The following is a 22,208-nucleotide window of genomic DNA, read 5'->3' on the forward strand; positions in this document are numbered from 1 at the left end:
CATTTCATTAATTTAGTGTGTACATGGGTGATTTCATAGCGGGTGATTTCGCAAAATGCATATTAAATTAATAAACGTTTATGAGTTTAGAGTGTGCACTCGTAATAAATTAAGGTTAGGATTTATTTCTAACCAGTTGATTTATTTATGTAGCTGAAGACTGCTAGGTATTCACTTTTGTCGGTTTAATTGTATTATTTTACTAACGATTGTAAATGCTTCAGTTGATGTGTAGAGATAGTAGCAGTGGCACAGGAAAGCATTGGAGGATAGCGAGTATTCAATTTATGGATTATATTTTGATGGGCGCATACCTTAGACATAGCGCCTATATTTTGTCACGCCTATTTATTGAGGCGTCGGATATTTATTATTATTTTGTATGCGCATGGGCGCACGATTATGTTATTTCTACTTGGACATTGTATTGGGCATGCCAGACTATTTGGGCACCGCCCATTAGCTTTATTCCTATTTTGTGTTAAAGCAAACTCAAAAGCTAAAAGCTTGATATTTTGTAATTTGGGCTATTATTTGAGCTTGAAGATGAATAATACATAAAATACATGCTTTGTGGAGCGCTCACACAAGGCATGGGGGGAGATTGCACCCAATTGGTCTCTTGCTCTTGTCGTTCATGCTTTTTACCTTGTAATTTGTGCAAAAAGTAGAGTTCTATTGTTCTTGGGGACCTTCTGGCATTCACTACACGAGCGTACAGCAAGGTTGGTACGCAGATCGGATGCTGTATGCTCGCGTAGTGAATACCGGAAGGTCCCCAAGAACAATAGAACTCTACTTTTTGCACAAATTACAAGGTAAAAAGCCTGGTGCGCAGATCGGATGTTGTACACTCGCGTAGTGAATGCCGAAAGGTCCCCAAGAACAATAGAACTCTACTTTTTGCACAAATTACAAGGTAAAAAGCATGAACGACAAGAGCAAGAGACCAATTGGGTGCAATCTCCCCCCATGCCTTGTGTGAGCGCTCCACAAAGCATGTATTTTATGTATTATTCATCTTCAAGCTCAAATAATAGCCCAAATTACAAAATAGCAAGCTTTTAGCTTTTGAGTTTGCTTTAACACAAAATAGGAATAAAGCTAATGGGCGGTGCCCAAATAGTCTGGCATGCCCAATACAATGTCCAAGTAGAAATAACATAATTGTGCGCCCATGCGCATACAAAATAATAATAAATATCCGACGCCTCAATAAATAGGCGTGACAAAATATAGGCGCCATGTCTAAGGTATGCGCCCATCAAAATATAATCCATAAATCGAATACTCGCTATCCTCCAATGCTTTCCTCCGCCACTGCTGCTATCTCTACACATCAACTGAAGCATTCACAATCGTTAGTAAAATAATACAATTAAACTGACAAAAGTGAATACCTAGCAGTCTTCAGCTACATAAATAAATCAACTGGTTAGAAATAAATCCTAACCTTAATTTATTACGAGTGCGCATTCTAAACTCATAAACGTTTATTAAATTAATATGCATTTTGCGGAATCACCCGCTATGGAATCACCCATGTACACACTAAATTAATGAAACGCCCAAAAAGAACAGGTGTCCCCATCAACTTCGATAGCGAGTATTCGATTTATGGATCATATTTTGATGGACGCATACCTTAGACATGGCGCCTATATTTTGTCATGCCTATTTATTGAGGCGTCGGATATTTATTATTATTTTGTATGCGCATGGGCGCACGATTATGTTATTTCTACTTGGACATTGTATTGGGCATGCCAGACTATTTGGGCACTGCCCATTAGCTTTATTCCTATTTTGTGTTAAAGCAAACTCAAAAGCTAAAAGCTTGCTATTTTGTAATTTGGGCTATTATTTGAGCTTGAAGATGAATAATACATAAAATACATGCTTTGTGGAGCACTCACACAAGGCATGGGAGGAGATTGCACCCAATTAGTCTCTTGCTCTTGTCGTTCATGCTTTTTACCTTGTAATTTGTGCAAAAAGTAGAGTTCTATTGTTCTTAAGGACATTTCGGCATTCACTACGCGAGCGTACAGCATCTGATCTGCGCACCAGTGGTATCAGAGCGAAGCTAAGATCAAGAGCTTCCAATCGCTACCCATCTCGTGCGAAGGCGGAGCTCCTGGAACGATCGGGCTCTACGGTCAATCTCGTCGCGAACGGTCGATACAAGCAAATTTCTGGCGATCAAGAATCCCTGTTTCCATCATCAGATCGCAAAGGACCGGTCTGCAGAGGCGAAGTACCACTTCTATCTCTTCTTCATCAAGTCGTCTTCAAGTTAGTATTTAAGCTTTATAAGCTTTAAGAAGCTTAAAAGCTTCAATTCGTCATCGCGAGGTATCAAGAGACCTTCGATTTTTGCGCCGCTGGCTGAAAAATGCCCCCCCCCCCCCCCCCCCCCCCCCCACGATTTTACGTTTTGGTCAGTAAGCTAAAGCTTACTTACCAAAGCTCCAAGTTACTTAAGTCTCTCAACTCAGCACAAGTACTGCAAGTCTGCAAAGTTCAGATTCAGCAAGTCTATCAAGTCAAAGTTCTGCAAGTTTCATAAAGCAAGCAAGTTATGCAAGTCTACAAACTTTGCAAGTCACATTAGTCTTGTACTCTGCAAGTCAGACAAATCAACTGGAGTCAAAACTGACTTCTGTCGAAAACTCATAGAAGGGCTGTTCCTGCGCAGAAACTCCGAACTGCAAAGTTGTTCATTGGAAGGTACTCTACCCATAGGCAGGTTTGCTGAAGCATTTTCAGCATACGAAGAAGGATAAAATGCAGATTTTTCAAAGATTGTGAAAGCCACACCCAAAAATACATAAGCCTTGTATTCTCGAACTTGAGCTACGCTCATCCCGCTAACTTGATTTTGAGTAAGAAAGGTCTTTTGAGTTTTGCAGGATGACGGAACCACATATGGACGATTTAATGGGCTGAACGCGACCTACCTGAACCTACGATGGAGCAAAAGCTGGATTTAATTATGATGTAATTGGATGAAGAACGAAGGGCTAGGCAAGCATTGCAAGTTCAATTGGCAAATTTACAAAGATCCTCTACCGACAAAGAAGAACCTCAATCTGAAGACCTTATCCGACGTAACATCGACCCGACTCTCGAAGCTCAAACCATCCGCAAGGAATCAAAGATAAGTAAAAGAAGTTTCAAATTCCGTACTTTTAATGGCACTCAAGAGGGAAAAACTGTTCTTGCATTCATTAGTCAGTTTGACGACTACTTCCATGAGGAAACCTATGCAGAAAAAGATAAAATCAAGTGTCACTAATCATTTAGTGGATAGAGCATCTCTTTGGTGGACAGTGGTACGCAAGAATATAGATTGTCTCGCTACCTGGGAGAATTTCAAGAAGAAGTTTATGCAGAATTTTCTTCCTCCACAATTTCATGAGAAAGCCATAAAGCAATGGGATCTTCTTCAGAACGGGATAGTGAGCCTATTCCTCAGTATACAGAGCGTTTTTGGAATGCACTGCTCCAGCTACGCATGCTTGAAACGTACCTGAAGCGACACACAAGCGCAAGTATATGTCTGGACTCCTTGGGCATTACTACGTTGAAGTTAACATGTTCAAGCATGCTACTCTTGAAGACGCCATTTCATTAGCTCACGACACTGAAGACAAGCTACGAGGTAGAGACAGGCGTCCACAGCAATTCCAAGCCAATGGTAACCATTGATCTAAACAATTCAACTCAAATTTTAGAAGATTTAATCAAGGTCGTTTCACTTCACCATCTTTTCGTAAGAATTGGGCAAAACCACCTGCATTCAAAACCCTAAGCCTATTCCACAGCCAAATCCTAATGTACCTAGACTTCCTGCCGTTGCAATAAATGTAACCAAAGCCAAACCTATAGTATGCTATAAATGCCACCAGCCTAGACATCTAGCAGCAAATTGCCATTCGAAGAAGCCACCTGCCCATATCAACTACCTTGGAGCAATGGAAGAAGACGAACATGAAGATATGCCTGATTTCACGGAAGATGAGGATGACACTACTACTCCTTCGGATACTTTACCAGGTATGCCAACTCCACATTCTTTATTGACTATGAAATGTTTGGTGCATGGAAAGGAAAAGATTATTTTGCATGATGATGGTAGTACTCATGATTTTATTTCAGCAAAGTTAGTAAAAGAATTGAAGTTACAGACTGTACCTACGCATTATCGTATCAAAGTAGCATTCTTAGGCACTAGGTATAATGGTACAAAGGAAGTGCATGACTTAGAGATTCAAATTGGTCAATACACAGAAAGAAGAAATTTTCTAGTTGTTCCATTACAGTCGAGTGACATTATTCTAGGTATGCCTTGGTGTCATCAGCATAACCCAGATATAGATTATTCCACACATTCAATGAATATTAATTTTCAAGGAAAACCTATTACATTGTATGGTATGCATGCATCTAATGCTTTTCCACTACTTTCACATACTTAAGCTAAATGTGCATTACGTAAGAGTAGTAAATCCTATCTCATTTGGGTGAATGAACTGCAAGTCAAAGAAAATCATATGCATCTTAGGCATAAAGAATTTCTTACACATTTTAAGGACTGTTTTGCCGAAGATCTACCACCTGGTTTACCTCCTTCACGTCCAGAAGACCATAAAATAGATTTGATTTACACAACCACCTTGCAAAGCACCATATAGGCATAACCAGATAGAGCAAAAATAAATTTAGAGTCAAGTTGAGGAATTACTAAATAGAGGATTGATTAGACCTAGTAGTTCTCCATTCGGTGCACCTGTTCTGTTAGTCAAGAAAAAGAATAATACCTATCGTATATGCATTGACTATCGAGCTTTAAATAAGATTATTGTAAAGAATAGGTATCCCATTCCTAGAGTTGATGACCTTATGGATAAACTGCAAGGATCTGCTATATTTAGTAAAATAGACCTTAAGTCTGGTTATCATCAGGTGAGACTAGATAAGTCTGACATATTCAAAACTGCATTTAGGACATAGTTTGGTCATTACAAATTTTTAGTGATGCCATTTGGATTGACTAATGCACCTGCTACATTTAGTAGAATGATGAACCGTATATTTTTGAAATATCAGTATTGTGTAATTGTCTTCTTTGATGATATTTTGGTGTTTAGTCAAAATGAGAAAGAACATTATGAGCATTTGTCATTGGTTTTCTAGTTATTAAAAGATAATCAAATGTATGCGAATCTTGAAAAGAGTGAACTCTTTAAAACAGAAATTGAGTATTTAGGTCATATTGTATCATCTGATGGAATTAAAGTTGATCCTGAGAAAATAGATGCAATATTGAATTGGCGTGTACCTAAAAATGTGCATGAATTGCGATCATTCCTTGGTCTTACTAGTTTCTATAGGAAGTTTGTACATAATTTTTCATTACTTGCTTTACCACTGACTAAACTTCTGAAGAAAGGAATTGTTTATCATTGGTCTGAAAATCAACAAAAATCCTTTGACTTATTAAAACATGCCTTAACCCATGCCCCTGTCCTACAGTTGCCTGATTTTAATCGTTCATTCTTTCTAGTAGTGATGATTGATGCTAGTGGATCAGGAATAGGAGCTGTACTAATGCAAGACAATCATCCTATAGCCTATTCTAGTTGTAAGCTGAAACCTTCTGAACTGAAATATTCCACATATGACAAAGAACTATTAGTTGTTATACAAGCATTAAGACAGTGGAAACACTACTTAATGGGTTTAGAATTTATGATTAAGACCGATCAGCAAAGTATTAGACATTTACTTAGCCAACCCCAAATATCTGACCGACATATCAAATGTGCATCTTTTATCCAGAGTTTTCATCCTATCATTCAATGCCAACCCGGAAAAGAAAATGTAGTGGTTGATGCATTAAGTAGAAGACCTGCCATTCATAATATTTCTGTTATATCTTTTGATTCTTTGATTGCTATGAAAGATACTTATCATCAGGATATTACTTTTCATGCTGATTGGAATAAATTAGTTCAAAATGACTTGATTCCTATTAATTCATTATCTTATAACGATGGATTTATGTTTTACGAAAAGAGATTATGGGTTACAATTCCATTCCGATCTTTTGTTTTGAATGAGATTCATTGTCCCCCATATCAAGGTCATAGAGGTATCATATCTACTTTACGTACATTAACTGAAGATTTTTATTGGCCGCATATGGACACTGATGTATCTAACTTTGTTACTGAATGTTTGATTTGTCAAAGAGTTAAGAGACATCATGGTAAACAGTATGGATTACTTATGCCTTTGTCTATTCCATCTAAACCATGGGAACAAATTTCTATGGATTTTATTACTGGTTTACCTAATACTAAATCTAGCCATGATATGATTTGGACAGTAGTATATAGATTTAGTAAACAAGCATATTTCATTCCATGTAAGAAAACTTTAACAGCATCACAAGCAGCACAATTGTTTTTTAAAACTGTTTTCACTAACCATGGATTGCCAAAAGTTATTATTTCAGATCGTGATTCTAGATTTTGTAACAACTTTTGGATTACTCTGTTTACTAACCTAGGCACAAAGATTGATTTCTCATCTGCATTTCATCCTGAAACTAATGGACAAATAGAAGCCACTAATAGCACTATTCTAGATCTTTTATGTGCTTATACTATTTTTAAACCTCAGACATGGGATACACATTTGCATTTATTACAGTTTGCATATAACAATACATCACACACATCTACAAAGAAAGCACCGTTTGAAGTGATTTATGGTTATAGATTATCTACACCTGTTGCATCTTTGTCAAATAGAATTCAGAGTGCTGATGATATTGCTAGTATGCATAACACTATTTTTGATGAGGTTAAAGACATGATTGCCAAAGCCCAGCAATCATATACAAAACAAGCCAATAAGAAAAGACAAGCAATGAATTTCAAAATTGATGACTATGTTTGGTTGAGAATAGAAAAACGTAGACTACAAAGTGTAGATAGACACCCAGTTGTCAAATTAGCCCCTAGATTCTATGGACCATTTAGGATCATTCATAAAATTAATGATAATACATTCAAGTTAGAATTACCACCTCACTGGAAAATTCACAACACATTTCACATTAGTTTACTAAGATCATTTAGAGGCCAATTACCTGTACATCCTGTTTATGAAAACCCACCTTTGTTGGAGGAAGAGACTGAAATACTTGAACCAGAAGCTATCATAGACACTGACTTTATGACCACTAGAACTGGCCGTAGATATTCTAGATATCTAGTCAAATTTAAGAACCATCCTGTAGAGGAAGCACAATGGATGCACGCTAGAGACTTAAATGCTTTCCCCACTCTATTAGCTCTACATTGAGCTAATAGCAATTGAGGTCAATTGCTATCCCACCCCGGGGGTATGATGCCAGGAGGCATATTTCACGGTGGATTTCGTGCCATACACAAAGTGGATTCTTTGTGCGAGAAGTTGATGGGGACGCCTGTCCTTTTTGGGCGTTTCATTAATTTAGTGTGTACATGGGTGATTCCATAGCAGGTGATTCCGCAAAATGCATATTAAATTAATGAACGTTTATGAGTTTAGAGTGCGCACTCGTAATAAATTAAGGTTAGGTTTTATTTCTAACCAGTTGATTTATTTATGTAGCTGAAGACTGCTAGGTATTCACTTTTGTCGGTTTAATTGTATTATTTTACTAACGATTGTAAATGCTTCAGTTGATGTGTAGAGATAGCAGCAGTGGCACAGGAAAGCATTGGAGGATAGCGAGTATTCAATTTATGGATTATATTTTGATGGGCGCATACCTTAGACATGGCGCCTATATTTTGTCACGCCTATTTATTGAGGCGTCGGATATTTATTATTATTTTGTATGCGCATGGGCGCACGATTATGTTATTTCTACTTGGACATTGTATTGGGCATGCCAGACTATTTGGGCACCGCCCATTAGCTTTATTCCTATTTTGTGTTAAAGCAAACTCAAAAGCTAAAAGCTTGATATTTTGTAATTTGGGCTATTATTTGAGCTTGAAGATGAATAATACATAAAATACATGCTTTGTGGAGCGCTCACACAAGGCATGGGGGGAGATTGCACCCAATTGGTCTCTTGCTCTTGTCGTTCATGCTTTTTACCTTGTAATTTGTGCAAAAAGTAGAGTTCTATTGTTCTTGGGGACCTTCTGCATTCACTACGCGAGCGTACAGCAAGGTTGGTGCGCAGATCGGATGCTGTATGCTCACGTAGTGAATACCGGAAGGTCCCCAAGAACAATAGAACTCTACTTTTTGCACAAATTACAAGGTAAAAAGCCTGGTGCGCAGATCGGATGTTGTACACTCGCGTAGTGAATGCCGAAAGGTCCCCAAGAACAATAGAACTCTACTTTTTGCACAAATTACAAGGTAAAAAGCACCCATTGTGTATAACAACCATTGCACAAATTACAAGGTACATCATGATAGGTTTATAAGTTACAAAACACCCATTGTGTATAACAACCATAGTCCCGAGATAGATAATGCTTATAATGCAAAAAGGGGGCACAACCTAGTACCTACAAATTGAGTAAGGAGGAAGTTTGTCCAAATGAAAATACATATTCTTATATCATAGGTATCATAACTCCTGCCCAGTTGCTATCCATGTCACTTATTAACACACAACAAGGCAACCTTGGTTGTTGCCATGGCTATTAGGAATGGTTGCTTTAATGTTGCTCATGCAACTAAGAAGTCATAGGGGCTAAACCAAAGCATAAGTATCAGTGTGGTTTGGTTATAGAGTATCAACTTGAATAAGAACCTTAAAGAAAGAAGCTAGCTAACAATTAGAAGGGTCCATATAGGCAATTTTCATCCCCCACATTGTGCATTATGCGGTGCACTTAGCATCTTTAAGTGTGAAAACACACTGACTCTTAGGATAAATATATTAAAGGGATCCCTAAGACTTTAGCGTGGTGATTGTGATATACCTACATTGCACGATCCTCCCTCTATGACAAAAGATTTTATTTTTTCCCACCCAACCTCGTACCTTTTTGTAGGCCAAGACAATTAGTGGTACCTAAGGGACCATCACCATGATAGGTGTAGTCCCTATGTACACACCATATTACCTTATTGGTTGATGATCCCTTTGAGTTGTGTTAGGCACAACGTTAGTATTGGCAATTCATTGCTTAATGACTTTGGAGTCATCCTCCAAAGCCATGGTTCCTCAAAGCCATAGTTTGGGAACCTTTATGCTAAGAGTCTTAGTTGGAATGTGGCATTGTATGCATTCCTATTGGAATATATTATAGGTCCTATTTGTGAAACTATGATTTTCAAGCACCAAGATGAGGGTTGCTTACTATTATGATGGATGTAGTGTATCATTAATATAGATAGTAAACATAATTGGAGTATTTTGGTTAAAAAAGATAGTAGGATTGGGCATATTGATTAGATGCAAGTCATCCTAAAACCTAAAGATGTGCATGAAGTGTTTAAGAATATCAGATTGATTTGCTAATGCAAGTTGTTTGCAAATTTTGTATTTAAAGAAGAATAAATATAAGTTGCACCAAAGCAGTGAACAACTAAGACCCATTGAAATGCCACATCCTCTTTGATATGTTCAAATAGGGTGATGAAAGTACTTTCAAGCACCCAATAATTGAGGGCAATGCATTCTTCTAATGAAAAGAGGCTAAACCCATATTTATCTAAATTAGTCCAAGACAAATGTTGAAAAATAGCAAAAAATGTTGCCAAGGAGATTGATGAAAGTTTCAATTGTTAAATCAACTATCCAATAGGATTGGATGTAGATACCTAAGAGCAAGTAAAGTGTATTATTGAGTTGAGTAGCTAGTTTCATCATTATGCTTCTGGAAGCTATTAGTATAGTTATGAATTTTTTGGGTGCATTTCGAATATATGCACTTTGAAGCATTTGTGATCCATCAGAAGTTAGAGTTTGTGTTTTAAAAATTCCCATTAAAAATGGAAGTCTCCTAGATTGGTCCTTTTAAAAGAAAATATATTTCATTAGCCTTGGGATATGGATTTCTAAGTGCTTAATGTTAAGTTGAGTATCTACAAAGTCCTCATCATTGGATCTATCTTGTAGCAATAATTTCTTACAAAAGAATGATAGGTTATTTGAAGCCTTGTCAATGCCTCAAATGTAGAAATCATTTAATAGCTTTAAGATCTCAATGATGTAATCCTTTAAGGTAGTGATACCCCATACTTTAAATGTAATACTTACAAATATTCATATAGTATAGTTTTGGAATTGTTGTATATACTTGAACTCATTGAGTTTAAGTAATATAAGTAAATACTTAAACCCTTACATTTAAGTAATATAAGGAAATATTTAAACCCTTTCATTTAAGTAATATAAGGAGATATTTAAACCCTTACATTAAATATTCAATTGCTTCTAACACTTCCTAGGATCTAGATGGTATGTGGTCTAGACCTTTAAGTAGTTGCCCTTTTAGAAAGTCATTTATCACTATATCCAAGTTGGTTGTACCCACATGCTTGTTGTTGATAAAGTAGTACTTCTAGAATGTTTGTTGCAATTACATAAGTGATTGTGCATTGTGAATGTTTCTCAAGGCTTACAAAATTGAGATTTCAGAGAAGGGAGAAACTTCCAACCAAACATAACCTCATCCAATACATGCTTTGGGAGTGGTTGACCCATTAAAAATAAAAATTCCTTGAAGCATTTCCTTAGTGATACCTTTTCAATTAGGGCATAACAAAATGTAAGATGGATGATAGGTGGAGGTAAAACAAAAGAAGTTGCATCATGTAACTTCACCTAACCATTTGGTTGCATAATATGCACTTGCTATCATGCATGCATAGGTGCCTTGCCTTCAATGAACATATAAGTCAGGAAAAGTTAACCTCCCAACCACTCAAGCTAATAGCATCTTTTAGTACCACACTGATAGCAGATCCATGGACTATTTTTAGATTGACTTTCTAGTAATTCTATTCACACGGATTGCATATCCTTTGACCCTTTGGTCCATATATCCTTGTGCAATAAATGTAGACTATCTATTGACCCTTTAACCCTATAAATATCTTAATATAGTGGTCCATCACTTGCTATTATCACTATGGTTGAGCTATCCTATAGACCGTATCCACGCAAGACCCTTGTCATGACATTACTCCCCCCTTGTTGGTGTTGCCTAAGCAACTCAAAGACTAAATGAAGATGTTTCCAATGTTCTTCTTTAGAACAACTATAAATAGAAATAATATGAAGGAAAAAAACTTTTTGAGATATGGACGTTGTTTTACGAGTGGTGATAAAAAATAATCCTTTCACACAACCTGACAATGAATGACATGGAGTGCCAGTTATGGAATTGACTTTGTCTATGTACAACACACAATGAGAGTTTTCAGATTTTGACAACCACAACACAACCAATACACTAGCACAAACAAACAATTATGCCTCTTGTAGCCTTAATTACAATGAAAACATGCTTAATGTAGCACATCTATGGCTTTACTCAAGATAAAATACACAAGGTTGATAAAATAATTGGATATAATATTCATATCTTAAAGAGTTTGTGAGTAAACACTGATCGAGCCTTTGACTATAGACTCATAGAAACCCAACAAAACAAAATCCCAATAGCTTTGAAATGACCCTCCTCTCTTCTCACATAGAAACAAGAAATAAACTTGGATGAAGGGCCCCTAATGCCCTCCAAAAAAAAACTTGGATGAAGGCCCCCCCCCCCTCTGAAGGTTTTTCTCCTTCCATACACATTGTGTGTTTTTTAAAAGCTTAATGCTTTTCAAACATTTGGTCTTTCTATTCAAAAGCTATTAAAGATTTTTTCATTTTCCTTCATTTTCTTTTTAAAAAAAAATCTCCACCCTTCATACACCTCTGGATAGGCTTTGTACCATAAACAAGATCGTATGCCTCGTTGAGAGCTGCATTAATTACATCCAAAGCAACTCCTTTGTCTGCCAAACGAAGATCCATAGCCATACACACATTTGAGGGAGTCGAAAACTCAAAAAAACACAATCTCATTTAGTCACCATAGATTGCCTTCCAATCAAGCCAAAAAGTAGATGCTCCTATGTTTGAGAAACTAACAGTTCGAGACTTTGGCCTTGCCCATACCATGTGACTTTTGATCCTTCTTCATGCAGCGATCTACCACAATTATCCCCTTTTGTGGAGCACCCTCTGTGTTTTTCTTGGCCACCACAACCTCCTCCTTAGGTTTGTTGAAAGTAGTTGCTTTCGTGTACAACATGTCCATCATTTTCTTTTTTGAATGGGCTAACATATCCACCTGGTCAACTACATCACTAACCTTTCGCTTGGTATCCTCCAAATTCTTCAACGCTCTTCACTTTTTTTGTGCCTTCTATAAAAAATTACACAGCGCAGCAAACAAAATCTGAGAAAGAGATAAAGAGTACACAACAGATAAGAGGAGAATAACAAAATTTATTTATCTCCAAACAACTAATACAAAGATGGCTCTGTCCACCCGTGCGCTTCCACTGTGAAGCTTAGATGGCGATCTAGACAGAAGATAGGTGAAGAGCAACTTTGACTGGGTGAAAGATGGATAATTGATGGCTGTGAAGGGGTTTAGCTTTTATAGCTTGTGAAGGGGGGTCGTGATGGATGAGCTTCCATATGCACTTGTGTCTGTTGACCTTCCATGTGCACATGTGTCTGTTGACCTTCCATATGCACATGTGTCTGTTGACCTTCCATGTGCCCATGTGTTTGTTGACCTTCCATATGCACATGTGTTTGTTGACCTTCCATGTGCACCTCCACAAGTTGGCCAGGGAATATTTTAGGGAATATTCCCTTTACCATTGGCTAGGGTCCCTGATAACTCTCTTACCCCGCAACTCAATGCAATGTGCCTCGAGTTGCTACCAACTTAACTACTCTGTCTAACCCAAAGATTAGACCCACAATGGTCACCTTTTTGCCATTCGGTCACATAGACCTCATCTGACATACAAGTCAGGACTCAACCAATGTCCGGGCTCACATATGGCTTCTCCTCATAATGGGGGCCTTAAAAATTTGAGCACCATGGAACATTGGTGGCACCTTATGAGGGTGGGGCATTGAGCATATCTAACACCTTTGCTTCCGCCACCTTCTTCACTGACCGTGTGTTAATGGCACTAAGGGTGGTTACACACAGCCTCGGACGATTAGGGCTGTGTGCAATTTGTCTAGTTATCTACTTACACACTAAATTGCACCCATATCTTTCACCAAAAGAGGCTTGGACCATTGGTATTGTGATTGTGGTGTGTGGGGATTGGCAGAGGTTCAATTCCTATCAATCATCTAGTTCGCTTTCGGAATAAATGCGTTGTCTTCTTGTGCATTGGGTGCACCTGAATTTCAGGATGGGGGAGATCCCTCGCTAAGAAGTGTCCACCAACTGTGAAAATTAGATCCAATTATCTTTTGACACAAAATGCAGCGAAACCCTCTTTTTCCACCTCCCGTCGTCAGTGTGTAATCGGCCTAAATTGAGCTTTCATGGCTTCAACCTCTTCCTTGGTCATAGGCTTATTTATCTAATAATGTTTCTTCTCTTCATCAATAAAGCAGTCAGGAAAACCTTTGTCATTAAAGGTGTGTATATTATGTTTGAAATCAACAATCTCATATTTGCTCTTTTATGAAGCATCTTCTTTGCAATAAATTCCCACTTTTGAATCTTGATGTGAAGAGGACTATGAGCCACTCATTTATACATGAGCAACTTCCATATTCCCATCACTAGAGGCTACAGCTTCCCCTATACATCTTCCTCTTTGAGTTTCTTGGGGGAAGCCTTTTCTATCACTTTGTTCATCACCTTAGCTTTGATGTTGCTTGTAGTAACGTTGTGGTTATCCTCAAATTCTACAAATACCGCTACCTTGTAATTTTCTCTCTAAAAGGCTTCTCTTCCTTGGCTAAAGGAACAACCAAAAGATTGGCTGTGCCATCAATTTTAGGAGCCTCATCATCTAATAAATGTCCTTTTGATGGTCCTATAGCTTCATCACTTTGCCACCACAGTTCCTTGCCTTTGTTCATGCATTACGTCACGATATCCATCAAGCTTCTATACATCTCCTTGTATTAGCATTAAACCCAGCCTATGAAACACCATTATTCCCATAAAGTGATACAATCAACTTTGGAATGCATATAAGCAACCCGGCACCATCGCTTTCTCTAAAGCTCTCAGCTAATGTGCACCAGCAATATCAACAATATTAGAAGCAAATATATGATCTTGGTTCATAATTAGGGCGTTTCCATCTCCATGATGGTCACCTTGTCCATCTCATCGTACCGAAGTGCTTTGATACTTCTCAATGCTTCCCTTTGCTCCAAACTTGTCATTGACATATCTTCAATTATTGTTCCCATCATAACCCCTACATTTGCTCTTTTGATGATAGTTTTGTAAAAAATAACACGGCGCAACGAACAGAATCTGAGAAAGAGATAGAGAGTACACAATAGATAAGAGAAGAATCAGTAAATTCTTTAGCTCCAAACAACTGATACAAAGATGGCTCTGTCCACCTATGCGCTTCCACTGTGTGAAGCTTAGATGGCGATCTAGACAGAAGATAGGTGAAGAGCTTAAGGCTAGCTGGAACAACAACTCTAACTGGGTGAAAGATGAGTGATCAATGGCTGTGAAGGGGTTTAGCTTTTATAGCCCGCGAAGGCTGTTAGGTCGGCTTGACCAACCTACCATATTAGGGGCCCCTTTTAACTCCCTTACCCCCAACTCAATGCAATGAGCCTCGAGTTGCTACCAGCTTAACCACTCCGTCTAACCCAAAGATTAGACCCACAACGGTCACCTTTTTGCCATCCGGTCACATAGACCTGATCTGATTTACAAGTCACGACTCAACTAATGTCCGGGCTCACATTTGGCTTCTTCTCATAGTGGGGGCCTTACAACTTTGAGCACCATGGATCATTGGTGGCACCTAATGAGGGTGGGGCATTGATCATATCTAACACCCCCCCTCAATGTCCACCCATAGGTGAACTATCTCCTCGGCCCAATGCTGAGTCTCTGAAGATGAACTTGAAGCAGATCCTTTGTAAGTGCTTTGGTGAAGATGTCTGCTCCATTCTCCTCTGTTGGACAGTAGACCAGTTCCAGTATCCCATCCTCCATCAAATCACGCACATAGTGATATTGGATCTCTATATGTTTGGTACATGCATGAAACACTGGATTTTTGGCAATGATGATGCAACTCTGATTGTCACATCTCAGCACAGTTGGTTCTTCATCCTGCACTCCCATATGCCATAGAATCCTTCTCAACCATACGGCTTCACATGCAGCAAAACAAGCTGCCTTGTACTCTGCTTCGGTAGAAGACAATGCCACTGTTGGCTACTTCTTATTAATCCAGGAGAAAATTCCTGAACCCAAAGAGAAACAATAACTAGAAACTGACTTCCTGGAATAACTTTCTCCTGCCCAATCTGAGTCACAGTTCCCCACAAGAGAAGTTCCAAAATTGTATGTGATACCATAGTCAAGAGTTTCCTTCAAGTATCTAAGCAACCGCATCCCAGCCTTCCAATGACTCTCATGAGGTTTGTTTGAGAACCTGCTCAAAACACCAACAGCAAAACTGATATTTGGTTTGGTGTTACACAAGTAGATCAGAACCTCCTATACCTCCCAATGTCTGCTAGTGCTGATGTATCCTCGACGGATAACTTTGCATTCACCTCCATAGGTGTAGCTATCTCCTTGCACTCGGTCATGCCAAATGCCTTCAAGATCTCCCATGCATGCTTCTTTTGAGAGATGAAGATCTTTCCTAGCTCTTGCCAGACTTCAATCCCCAAAAAATAGTGCAACAAGCCCAAGTCTGTCATTTCAAACTCAGAACTCAAAGCCTTTTGAGTTTGGTTGATCATATCTTCATAGTCACCTGTAATAAGAAGGTCGTCCACATATAGGACAATCACTACAGACTTTTTACCATCCCTGTAAACATACAAGTTAGCATTTGAGGCACATCTTTTGAAGTTTAGGTTTAAAAAGAACTTATCTATCCGCTGGTACCATGCTATGGGGGCTTGTTTCAGCCCATATAATGCCTTCTTCAGCTTACACACTTTGTTCTCAGAATGGGGGGCCTCAAACCCTAGTGACTGAGCCACGTACACCTCCTCCTTGAGGTCACCATTTAAGAATGCTGACTTAACATCCATTTGGTACACTGGCCACTTCTTGTGGGTAGCCACTGCAAGTACCATGCGAATAGTGGTCATTCTGGCAGTTGGGGCAAGTGACTCTTGAAAATCAAACCCTTTAACTTGTGAAAATCCTTGGACAACCAGTCTAGCTTTGTACTTTTCTAAGGTACCATCAGTCTTGTACTTTACCTTCCAGATCCACTTGGTGCCAATAACCTTCCGCTTTGCTGGTCGATCCACTAGCTCCCAAGTGTCATTCTTCATTATGCTGTCATACTCCGCTTGCATAGCAGCCTTCCATAATGGATCTACAAGTGCTTCTTCTAAGTCAGTTGGCTCCTTTACTTCTCTCATAATCTCAACCATCAAGGCCATATTGACTATGTGAGCAGAAGCCCTCCTTTGCTCCTCTATTCTCTGAGACCTCCTTGGTCCGTCTACCTTCTCCTCAACAGATGCAGGCATAGGATTATTGTGGTCATAGAGCTGCTTCACCCATCGCGGCAATGGCTTTTCCGGTTGGGTGATGTCAGGTTGGTGAACTTTTTCCTCATCATCTGAAGATGATGCTTCCTCCTCCTTAAGGATAGGGACAGCTCTCGGGACAGGTTCATAGTAGACTACTTCTTCGCTTGATAATAAAGTGGAAGAACTTGTCTTCTCCTCCTCCACTGTATGCGGCTCCTCCTTGAACACCACATCACGGCTCACGATGATCTTCTTTGCCTCTTGGTCATATAATTTGTAAGCCTTCTGCTTATCACTATAACCCAAGAAGATACATTTTCTACTTTTTGGTTTTAACTTGTTTCTCTTCTCATCTGGAACATGTGCATAACATTCACATCCAAAAATTTTGAAATGTGAGACAGATTGTTTCTTACCAGTGTAAGCCTCACGAGGTGTTTTTCCCTTGAGAGCCTTTGTGTAGCTCCAATTTAGAATGTAGACTGCAGTATTAACAGCTTTAGCCCAAAAATGGTTAGGCAATCCCTTGCCCTTTAGCATGCATCTTGCCATCTCCACAATGGTACGATTCCTGCGTTCCACAACACCATTCTAGTGAGGTGTATGAGGCGTCGTCAATTGACGCTTGATCCCTTTGCTCTTGCAAAAGCCTTCAAACTCCTTTGAGTTGAACTCACCACCACCATTTGTTCTAAATTTCTTCACACTTTTTCCTGTTTCATTCTCAATAAGTTTTAGCCATTCTTTAAACTTACCAAAAGCTTGAGCCTTATCACGAAGGACGTACACCCACATCTTCCTACTGTAGTTGTCGACAATCAACATAAAATAAGAAGATCCCCTCAAGGCCTGTGTAGGCATCTTACCACACAAGTCAGCATGCACCAACTCTAGAGGAGCCTGTGCTCTATTCTTGCTTTCTTGTGGAAATGCCTTTCTCTGTTGCTTGCCCATTATACAAGCTTCACATGGTTCCTTCAATTCAGTTATTGTAGGTAGGTGAGCAACCATACCTTGCTTTTGCATCTCCTTCAACACTGCAAATTCGATGTGTCCAAACCTTTCATGCCAAAGCTTACTTGTGCCCACTCCAGCGGTGGCTATAAGAGCACTTAGCTCATACAGGTTGTTCCTTCTTTCTCCTTTGCCAACAATTGTGCCAACACTATCAAGAATTTCTGCACTTGTCTTCTTGAACCTCACTTCATGACCAAGATCAGTTATGGTAGCAACTGATAAGATATTTCTCCTAATTTCGGGAACATACAACACATTTGAAAGCTTTTTGACTTCACCATTTGCAGCAACAAAAGAAATAGTACCTGTGCCCGCAACAGGGCATTTAGCATCATTTCCAACCGTCACAGTGATGGATTCTTGTAGAGGCTGCATAGAACTGTATAGACCTTTCTTGTTGGTCATGTGACGGGAGGCCCCACTATCCAACACCCATGAGCTAGTGGTAGATTCTTCTTGCGCCGAGGAGCACACTTCCTCAATGGTCGCCATGAATAATTCCAACTCTGCTTCAGCCGTATTGGCTGTCTCTTTTCCTTTACTTTTAAGGGTACCATTCTTTTTATCTGCCTTCTTGACATGACAATTTGCAATTGCATGTCCTTTCTTCTTGCAGTAGAAGCACTCTCCTTGAAACTTCTTCTTGTCGCCCTTCTTCTTTTTGTCACCATCATTTTTGGTGGAGGAACCACCTTTGCCTTTTGCATTGGCAGAGAATGCAACATCTCCATTGTTGCTTTCTTCTTGGGCTTTCAGCCTCAACTCCTCCTCCATCAATAATGCACAAAACTCCTCAAAAGTCAAAGCTTGAGGTTTTACCTAAGTATTAAGGGCAGTTACTAGTCCATCAAACTTTTGTGGACAAATCCGAAGACACCTCCGAGCTAGCTCTTCGCTAGTCTTTTGTATCCCAATGCCAGCCATCTGGTCGTGCAGATTCTTAATCCGAGTGATGAATGCTTCAACTGTCTCTCCTTCAGCAAACTTCTCCGCTGCTAGTTGATTCTCCAAGTTTTGAATCCTTGTTTGGTTTTGTGTTTCATACTGACTCCTTAGTACATTCCAAGCCTCTGACGCTTTGGTTGTATGCTAAATCAAAGTCAAAACACTATCAGAATAGCTTGTAACTAAGGCACACAATGCATCTACATTCCTTCGTTTCCAAGCTCGTAGAAGATCTACATTCGGAGGAATCATCACACTAGAATTTGATGGGTCGGGGGTAGGCTGTGGTTCTGCGTCAGTCCCTAGCACAGTCTCCAGAAGCTCATAAGAATCAAGGATAGTTGTAATTTTGAACTTCCACAAGGTGTAGTTTGTACCATCTAACTTGCCTTCGCTGAAGGTTGGTGGACGAATCCTCAGTGTTTGAATAGCGGGTACAGTAGCACGACCTCCTGCACTGCTTCTTGATGTGCCAGAATTGCTTCTCGAAGTCGACATAGTTTCTCTTTGCTGTTGAAGCCTTTGCCTATTGCACACTCTCCGATCTCTAGAGCCCCCTAGGCTCTGATACCATGTAAAAAATTACACGACGCAATGAACAGAATCTGAGAAACATATAGAGAGTACACAACAGATAAGAGAAGAATCAGTAAATTCTTTAGCTCCAAACAACTGATACAAAGATGGCTCTGTCCACCCGTGCGCTTCCACTGTGTGAAGCTTAGATGGCGATCTAGACAGAAGATAGGTGAAGAGCTTAAGGCTAGCTGAAACAACAACTCTGACTGGGTGAAAGATGAGTGATCGATGGCTGTGAAGGGGTTTAGCTTTTGTAGCCCGTAAAGGTTGTTAGGTCAGCTTGATTGACCTATCATATGAGCCTCCACTAGTCGGCTAAGGAATATTCCAGGAGATATTCCCTTTACCATCGGGCCGGGGGTGCTGTCCCCGGACCCCCGCCAGGGGGGCTAGCGGCCCCCCTGGGACCCCTGAGCCAGGGGTCGCTTCCACGGCCCCTGGACCCTGGACCCCAAAATAGGGGCCCCTTTTAACTCCCTTACCCCGCAACTCAATGCAATGCACCTCGAGTTGCTACCAGCTTAACCACTCCGTCTAACCTAAAGATTAGACCCACAACGGTCACCTTTTTGCCATCCGGTCACATAGACCTCGTCTGATTTACAAGTCAGGACTCAACCAATGTCCGGGCTCACATTTGGCTTCTCCTCATAGTGGGGGCCTTACAACTTTGAGCACCATGGATCATTGGTGGCACCTAATGAGGGTGGGGCATTGATCATATCTAACAAGTTTCTTTTTGTTTTATTACTTTTGGTTTCATGCAATGTGTCCTAGTAGAAATATGTTTTTGAAAATAAACTCCATGCTCAACCATACGTATGATTTGAGAAGAAATGCAAATTTGGATCCAAGCAATGTTCCACATACAAACAATACATGCATTGAAAAAATAGTACATAGCCTATCTACATGTGCCTGTGCATCATGCAAGATGCAAACAAAATTCCTTAATTATTTTAAATCCTTAACCTCACCTCTCATTGCTCCATAACCCTTGACACATAGAATCTAATTAAGTAAATTATACATAGAATCTGTATGCAAGATGCAAACAAATTAGGTTAAGGGTTACTTAATTAATTGTGCATACAAGAGTTAAGTAAATTATACATAGAATCGGTCAAGGGTTATGCAAGATGCAAGCTTTTAGCGGTCTATCGAGAAACGAATCTAAGCGTCATTGCTCGGCACTCCCATGGAATGTTTGGAGTTTTGTCGCCTAGGGTTTCCTGAATTCACCTCGCAACGGAATGTTCACAGCCGAACCCACTAAGATCGGCATGATATTTGGGCTCCTAGTTGTCAAGGTCTCCTGACAGCATTCTAGCGTCGGGTTTTGGACATCCTACTTTATGTAGAGATACCCAATCCAAAGCAGATCCATATTGCACTTGGTTCAAAGAGAATGGGAAATGAGAGGGATGCGTGCTCGACCTCTCTGCCCCTAGGGCATAGTTCCGTTCCGGTCCCCTAAAACGGCACGAATCGGGGTTCTATCCTAACAATTCCTAAGGTTGAAGATAGTAAACCTTGTGAGAAGCCTCCTAGTTCTCTGGGACCACCCTGCCATAGGACAGACTCGTCAGGGGTTCCGCCCACCCGCTTCCCTTAATAGCTTTAGTTTTCTAATTAGGTCCTACCACATTTATGCGTGACATTTAAAGTCAGCTTCATTAATTAAGCCTTTTAGGGAACATGGTTCGTTCGCATAACTTATAGCACATATACAAAAACAGAGCAAAGCAATCTATTAACAAACAAGTTCAAACAAGTTCCTTAACTTATCTTTAAGTTAATCTTTGTCTCTTGCCCATTTAGGAGAAATTATGTATCCCTTCTGTCCAACAGAAGTATCTCTTCTGCCCTGCAAAAGTAACTGGTCCAAATCTCATGGCATCACAAATTCAATCCTTTATCTAGAATAGGATCTCCCAACATGCCCAGATCTTGGGGGCCACGGAGGTCTTCAACTCCATTCTAGACCTAGCAAGGGGTGTCCAGAGCTCGATCTGACCCGCAAGCTGTCTAGGAGCGAAACATCATTCCCCTGGTTGGCCTTTTCACCACTCGACCTTCGGCCCATTAATCGAGAAGTGTCCTCTTTGGGTTAATCCGCAATGTGATCATGGAGGTGATCCACCCGTGCAATATATCCTTCCTTAATTAAATCCTTTAGGAATCCAGCACAACAAGGCATTCGGCCCTAATATCATTTTCTAGGAAAACATTCCTTTATCCCCATGGCAACTTGTCATCACAGATCCTTGCCATGCATTTAGCATAAATGACAAGCACTTGGAGCAATTATCCAAACAACAAACTAACAAATTTAAAAGCATTTAGGATGTTGTTAGATCAACCAACAAAAAACCAATTGTATTCTTGCCAAACAATGCAAGAATAGTCATGATAACATTACTATCGCATATATGTTCTTCCCCTTGGGATCAAAGAGCGATTCTATGTATAATTTACTTAACTCTTGTATGCACAATTTTTAATGTCATGATTATGCCCTCCATAACCCTTGACCGATTCCTCCTTGTAATTGCTCTATCAACAAACAAGCCATATGCAACTAGGTGCAATTAACTTTCCTTAATACATGCACTTTGCAAGCTCGATCTTTTCAATACGTGAGATAAAATTTATCCCTTCTGATGACCTATACTCGTGCATCATAGTATGGGTCCTAATGTATCTCATACCAAAATCAAAACAAGCATCTATCAATTCGGAAATACATTACTTACGACCGGTACTGCAATTGGATTGACGGTGATGCCTTTGTTTGAAGCTTCATTGTTGGTTATGGGATTGCTATCCGCATGTGACATTCTTCGCTTGGGGCCATCGTCCACAAGTAGACTCAAGAGATTAAGACGGTGGAATA

Source organism: Lygodium microphyllum, chromosome 22, assembly GCF_053477565.2.
Source record: "Lygodium microphyllum isolate KBCC chromosome 22, Lygodium_microphyllum_v1.1.10, whole genome shotgun sequence".
In the NCBI taxonomy this organism is placed as follows: domain Eukaryota; kingdom Viridiplantae; phylum Streptophyta; class Polypodiopsida; order Schizaeales; family Lygodiaceae; genus Lygodium; species Lygodium microphyllum.